Here is a 7,245-nt window from a genome sequence, read left to right on the forward strand (position 1 = left end):
TATTGGGTTATTACATTCCTAATGGATTTAACGTATTTATAATTGTCTACCAGTTGAGGATCTTTATTTTTTATTGATTTTTGAGGATATCAGCCAGATTTTCTTTTCTTCCTTGATGTCATTTCATCATAATGAGATGCTTCCTCAATCTCTCACGTGAAGAATGCATTTTTTCCCCATGACTATCCTTCCCTTTTCTTTTGGTAAAAAATACAATCTTTATAACCACTTTCTTTGTCTCTATCTGAATTCCTATATATCTCAATATTGCGTTTTGGATGTGAGTACCCCCCTTTCCGAATATCTGGGCTTGGCTGCTTACCGTTCATGTCCTGGTTGAAGTCCATGTCTGTGTTCATTTAAGTGTTTAATATCACTGAATCAATGGTGTCAGTGAGATCTCTTGATCTGTGATCTTCTCTGTATCTCCCACCTACTGACTCTTCAAGACATACTACTTAAGCATGTGCCTCTCTCAGAGTAGGTTTTGCCTTTTGCAAACAATTATCGTACAATCCTTGTCTCTGCTTAGTTTATTTAATCAGTAGTTAACCATTGAATGCCTCTTAATAGCATATTCCTATCTTCATTGACCATGGCCATCACATTTTGCAACTCCACTACTGTTTTGACACTGTTGTCAGTGTCTTTCTTGAGAATAAAGGTAGTGTCTAGCTGGTTAATACTGAAATGGATTCCAGCTGTTCCCATGCCTCTCTAAAGTTTAGTAGTTGTTGGTGAATGGGTGAGCACCGACTGGAATCTCCAACAACACACCGGGACAGGACCCAAATTTATGGCTGGCACTTTTCCCTCAAGTGGTTTCACCCAAGAACCACTATATAGAGCAATATAATGATAGAGGGGAATTGTGTCCAAAAAGTCAAATGTAGTTTCCTGTAGTAATGTAGTCCAAAATGCATTTTCTGATTTATAAGTTCATTTATTCAAAATAGATCCAACGAAAATAAAGTAAAGAGACAACAGCTGACACGTGTTTCACCCGTGGGGCTAAATAGGCCATGGGCTTTCTCAAGGCCAAAATCTTGTTAAGTCATGCGACATGTACATGGTCACTCTTGCCGTCACCGCTGTCCTTTTGAAATGACTCTCTTTACGTAGTCAATATTGCTTCCAGGCCTAATATGCTCTTTATAAATGGAATATTTTCTGTACCCATAGTTTGCATTCACACTTGAAAATGTACCATCTCCTATTCTTTCAACACTCTCTTTTCCCTTACAGTGCAGCTTTCCACCTCTTTCACACCAAATCTTTTTTTTCCACAAATTCAGGGTAGCCAAACCTAAAAATGTGTACCTGTCAGGTACTTTTCAGTTACCTATTGTTGGCTTGTGCATGTTTGTTTAATTATGTACAATTGTGCGCCCATTTACTATGAAAATATTCAGGCCTACTTAGAAACCTAGAAAGCCATTGCTTTCCTCAAGTGGAATGCCAATTTCTAATCAAATAATCATTGTGCAGCATAAATGAAACCTAATTATTATAGCGAACAGGGATTTAATGACACAGATTTAACCCATAAACAGTATTTCCCACGGTAAATTCAACGAACTCCTGAAAGCTACCACTCAGCTGCTCACTGTAGCCTAATGACCCTTTACAACTTCACAAAAGGGTTAAAGCACTCAGTGATTAGTGTAAACACCAGTGTGTCTTACTCTGTGTGAAGTTAGCTGATCTATTAATTCGTTAAATGAATTTTTCAGACTTGCTACTACAGTCCATCTCATTAGTTATAGATCACAATCACATATCATTCACTGAATATACCGAACAAGCGCCCAGCTATTTGTCGGGCTAATTACAGTGTACCCAGGCTTGCATGTTGAGAACTCAATTAGATATAATGTACTTCTGGCCTGAGATTCCACTCAAAGGGAGCTACAATTAACACAGGTCTCAAAAACTAGTACAGCACACCTTCACAAAGAGCGACTTATTTAGAGGTTTAAAATGCTGATTTGTGCAGCAGTCAAACAATTGCTTAATGCAACTTTGTATTATGTTCAAATTCTGAAGCTGCTAACATAACTCCCATTTAACTAAAAAACAAATGACTTGAAGGTAAACTCTGATAGGACTTAACTCTAAAGTTATGTTACAATAATATGTATGTTTATTTATTGGATAGTATAAACAAGTCCGCAATACAGGAAGTCCCGCAGCAAATTTGGAGAAAATAGTTTGCACACTTGTGCAGTTTCTGCTCTGCTTTTGCGATTCTTCAAATCATAATGTGACATATACAAGTACAGAAACACTGCAATTCTGAATGCAAGAGACAGCAGAGTTTAAAACATAGAGAACAGTATATATATATACTTAACTGTGCTTTTATAGGAAACCGGAGTAATACTTTTAATAAATTAAATTGTAATGTGGAGTGTACTATAAAAACCAAGACTGTTTTGGAAAGATGTCATATGGACTTACAATGGAGCAATTTCAGTTAGATTACAGGTTTATTTAAAAGGTGATACGCTCAATATTCTGAATATCAAACAGCATATCTCAAATTCTAGCTCTCCGAATGATTTACGGTGACAGATTAGACGTTGCGCATAGAAACGAATCTGCATATCCATAATCAAATGTAATTGTCAGAAATAAAATTCAAAACCTGGATAAAAGTGGGCATGAAGAAACCATTTTTCCCATTAATTAATGCTGCTGGTCCTGCATCATTGTACCATTGAGGACTGAAACCTTTTCTTTCTGGGAATTAATGCCACTTTCTTACCCTGGACTCACCAAAGCAGTCGCAGGAGTTTCTGTTGGCTCACTCCTTGAGGAACCAGTTCCTTGGAATTCCTTTTAATAGCCCACACACTCCTGTTTTTCCATACTACTTCTTCTGTTGGAATATTTCACTATTTTGGGTGCTTTCCAAGTGTCTTGGGTACAAATCTCATGTGTCCCTGAGCATGTCCAAGATAGGACTAGGACTTCCTTTAAGCACTATCTCTGTGGAACCCAGTCCAGTCCAGTCCAGTCCAGTTTCTTGTTTCAGCTGTGTTGTTCTGGAGTTTCACTATCTTATCATAATATATAAATCCTCTTTAATTGCAAACTGTTGTGTTCAAAATGTCTTCTATTCCTATATCACATTTATTTCATTCATTTGTGTTTCCTTCCTCGTTCCCAATGCAGTGTGCACCCTATTTGGTCCTTTGTCAAGTGTTGTCCAGTGAATCAAGAGAAATCAATATCTCTATTAAATTAGAAACAAAATATAGAATTATTTATCCTGTTTAAACTCATTCATTAAATGTATCCTCGATTGGATCATACAATCACAGGCATAGAATTCAATACATTTCAGTCATACACCAAAACAATTCTTTTGCCCTTTTAAACTCATTGAACAGATTTTTCCTGACGAATTACACTTTAGCTGGCACTTCAGGCAACGTCCTTTTAGCAAGACTCCAGATAGCTTTTTGTACCCTAGCCCCTCAACTGTAATATAGCATGGACATGGCCAAGGAGGTTTGCTCATTTGCCTGTGACTATCACACGTATATACACCTTTTGGAAACCTCCTTGAAATTGCATGGCCACAAAATCGGTGCCTACATCATTGGTATCACATCTTTGACCCCTTCTGTAAAATGAAGGTTCACAGAGCTTGTAAGAAGTAGGTGCAGACACCCATTGCTGCTATCCCAATGTAAGAATTTGAGTTATTAGTTGAGAGGGGTAGAAGACCCACTCGGGCATCAACCACAAAACTGTGCTTAACCCTCTCATAGCTTGGTACAAAGCAGTTGTGTTTAACTTAGAGGCAATCTGTAAAGTGTTTATGTAGCACACCAACAGTAATAATGTGAAAACGCAACACAAGAAAACGCATAAACTAACTTAGAAAAATAGATTACATTTTAATAAATAAAAGGTCATCAAAATAAATGTAATCCATTGTGTAGAACCAAAGTTATATAATTTTAAAGTTTTTTGTGTAAAATAACACCAAAAAGAACAAAGCACCAACTGCGCCTACCAGGCAAAGTCACAAGTTGAGGCTGACCTCAATGGAGCACGGGTCAGCTACAGGCAATAGCTTAGCTTTGGTCTAAGAGTTTTCAGAGGGGCAAGGCCACAGGCTGTGGCCAAAAAGAGTTTGTCACAGTAGTGAAGATTTGTACCTTGTTTGAAAGTTCCCTCTGAAAAGGATTTTCTACTTCGAGAAAAACGTACCAGAAGCTGCTGCAAATTTAATCCCAAAGGCAATGCTCTTTTGTTGAATTAGCTTGCAGAATTTCTTCAAAAAGTTTATAAGTCCCAGCTTTTAGGGTCCTCCATGAGTAGTAAGACCAACACCACTTACAAGTGCCCAGGACCTGGGTGCCAACACTTGAGGGGGGTTGGGGCGCACTTCAGCAGAGGCCAGCAGCAGGGTTCATTGCCTCTGGAAGTTTTGTGTATTCCTATAGCTCGCAGAGGAGGCTAGTAAACTAGCCCTTCTAGTCACTCTGGTGGTCCTGGGTTGTAGGAAGCAGATCCAGTCTACCTTCTGCAGGCAGCAGGCTAGTCCTTCTTGCAGCAGGCCCAGAATTATTCTTCTGAATCTTCCACAGGTCCAGAATTGATCCGATTGGAGGTCTGAGAGTGCCACGTTTTGTCCCCAGTGCCACACTGTGGGTGGTTGATACCCCCTTTGTCTCCCCATCTTCCTTCCTGAGCGTGGCTCCAAACTGTTAGGATGATAATTGCAAGGGCAGGCCTGATGATGGGTTCCTTTCAGTCTGCAGGGAAATAAAAACTTTGAAGTGTAAGTGGGTCTGTGTACAACCCCTTACCGCCATCCTGACAGGATGCCCATCCCATCCACACCTAGGCTTTCTCACTCTCTGGCAGCAATACACAACCCACAACGCAGAGTCTTGTGCCCCTGGCTACTGGCAGGAAGGCACTGTGGATTTGGTCAACAAAGATGGCAACTTTCTAAAAGTGGTATTTTTATAATTGCAACTAAAATTCGACTTAGCCATTAAAGAGGATTTTAAATTACAATTAAAACGCGACCAAGATATATGATCCAATCTAAAGTTAGCACTTATTAAATGTAATAAGGCAAACCCAGTGTTATCCTATGGGCGAGATGGGCCTTACCACTCTGAAAAGCAACTTTAGAGGTTTTTCGCTGCCAGGAATTGTAAAATCTAAACTCACATGTCTTTACTTTTTACATGCACCCTGCTCTAGGAACTTTTAGGGCGTACTTTAAGGGTGACTTACAAATAGTAAAGAGGAAGGTTTAGGCTTGGCAGTAGGTTTATCTTGCCAGGTTGAAATGGCATTTTTAACTTAGGCTGTTGTGGCAGGCCTGAGACATGTTTTAAAGTGTTACTTTAGTGGGTGGCACGAGGAGTGCTGCAGCTCACTAGTAGCATTTAATTTACAGGCCTCAGGCAAATATAGTATCATTTACTAGGGACTTACAAATAAAATGTGTCATTTGGGTGTAGGCCAATTTTACCACGTTTTAGGGAGAGCACTTTCGAACTGGTAAAGTGCACAGCAACCTAATTCAGCAAAACAGGAGAAGTGAAGCCAAAAGTGTGGGGGACTACCACCTATGTGAGTTGAGTCTAACACCCAGGCACTGTAAGCTGGTGTAAAATTGTACACCTTCCTAGCTCAGGGGGCCTCAGTCCATGGGGTCTCTGGCAGGAGAGTCAAGAACTCACTCAAACTGCCTATGTTTCTCACAGTCACACATTGCACACATTGCATCATCCTCTTACAGAACCACTAGTCAGCTGCAAAAAAACGTGCACCTTTTGTTCTCCTAGCTTTACATTACATTCACACTCATCCTGAGGTGTGGAATCACGTGACGAACATATTTGTATTATTGAATTTGAATGGTAATAATCCTATATGTTTAAATGTGTTGCATGAGGATTGTTCTCTTCTCTTAATGCACCATTCCAAAATAGATGCAATTAGGTATTGGGCTTGGAATGTGTGTGCTTTTGTGTTTTTCCAAGGTGTAAAATAAAATCTTCAATGGATGTTTGACAATTTGCGAAATATATTAGGCTTGCTTCACAAAGATAAATAACACTTTTGAGGAAATTAACTGGGGGAGGTTCTGTTCTCCATCTTGGGTAAGTCTACCAGTAAAGGTTAGTGAACATTCACAAAAGTGATTATGGATGTTCAGCAACGATTTGCAGGTCTACCATTCTGAAAACATTTGCAAATGGGCCAGTGGCTCGAGTAAATGTTCTCCAGTTTGAAAAGGTGGGGGAACCCCCCCCCCCTTCACCAGCACCCCTACCAAAAATCTAAATATTTCCTTTACAAGAAAATTAATTCTGAAGTGCAAGGGCATGTAATGGTTGATTTCTCAGATTCGTCGTTGTACACTTTTGCAATTTCGCTTGCAGAAATATGCATTTTGAAACATTAGTATACCACTGCTGGAATGGTTTCTAATTAACAAAAACTCTAACTTTTACTCTAAACATTGGAGCAGACAGGGAGTAATAGTACAGTTCGTTTTGTTGTTAAGGTTGGTGATTTGGACCCTTAATACTTCGTTTGCATACCCTTTTGTGTTATCTTTTTTTTTAACAATAATAACGCTTGAGTTTACTGTTGCTTTTGTAGAATCGAAGTACGTGGTTCATTACAGATACAATTTCGAAACTTATTAAATCTCCAGCTTTAGCAAAAAGGTGTAGTGCCTCTATTAGTACGCTTTATAGTTGAAGTAGTAATGCAAAAATAAGTTTTATAGAAAAAATGCAATATTAAGAACAAATAAAAAGTGCTTTGTACTTTGCTCATCACCTGGGTCACATCTATCTATTCATCGTGGCTGATTATGTTTTTTTTAAAATAAAGAAGTAAACTACGGGTTGAGTCATCAGAAATTATGGCTGTTCTTTCATAGTCCATGTGCTTTGTGAAGTAGCAGTTTTAGTAATTTACCTTGTTTGCCTAAATATAGCACAGAATAAAGGAATTGCAGATGGAAAATGCACGCTTTTCTTTGGGTGAATGGTAACGCCGCTTCACCCCAACAGCTAAATGCGTTCCTACTAACATCTGCTTTTCTAAAGTTTTGGATTTTATTTGAGTTTTGATATTTAGGCCCATTTTTATTCCTGTTGATTGACAGAGTTTGAGAAGGTGTTGAAATGTGTTTGTGAACTCCTATGATTTTAACTTGTTTTAATATTTTCTTTTCTTTTGCAGGTTGAAGGA

The sequence above is a fragment of the Lissotriton helveticus genome, chromosome 5_1 (assembly GCF_964261635.1).
Source record: "Lissotriton helveticus chromosome 5_1, aLisHel1.1, whole genome shotgun sequence".
Lineage (NCBI taxonomy): Eukaryota > Metazoa > Chordata > Amphibia > Caudata > Salamandridae > Lissotriton > Lissotriton helveticus.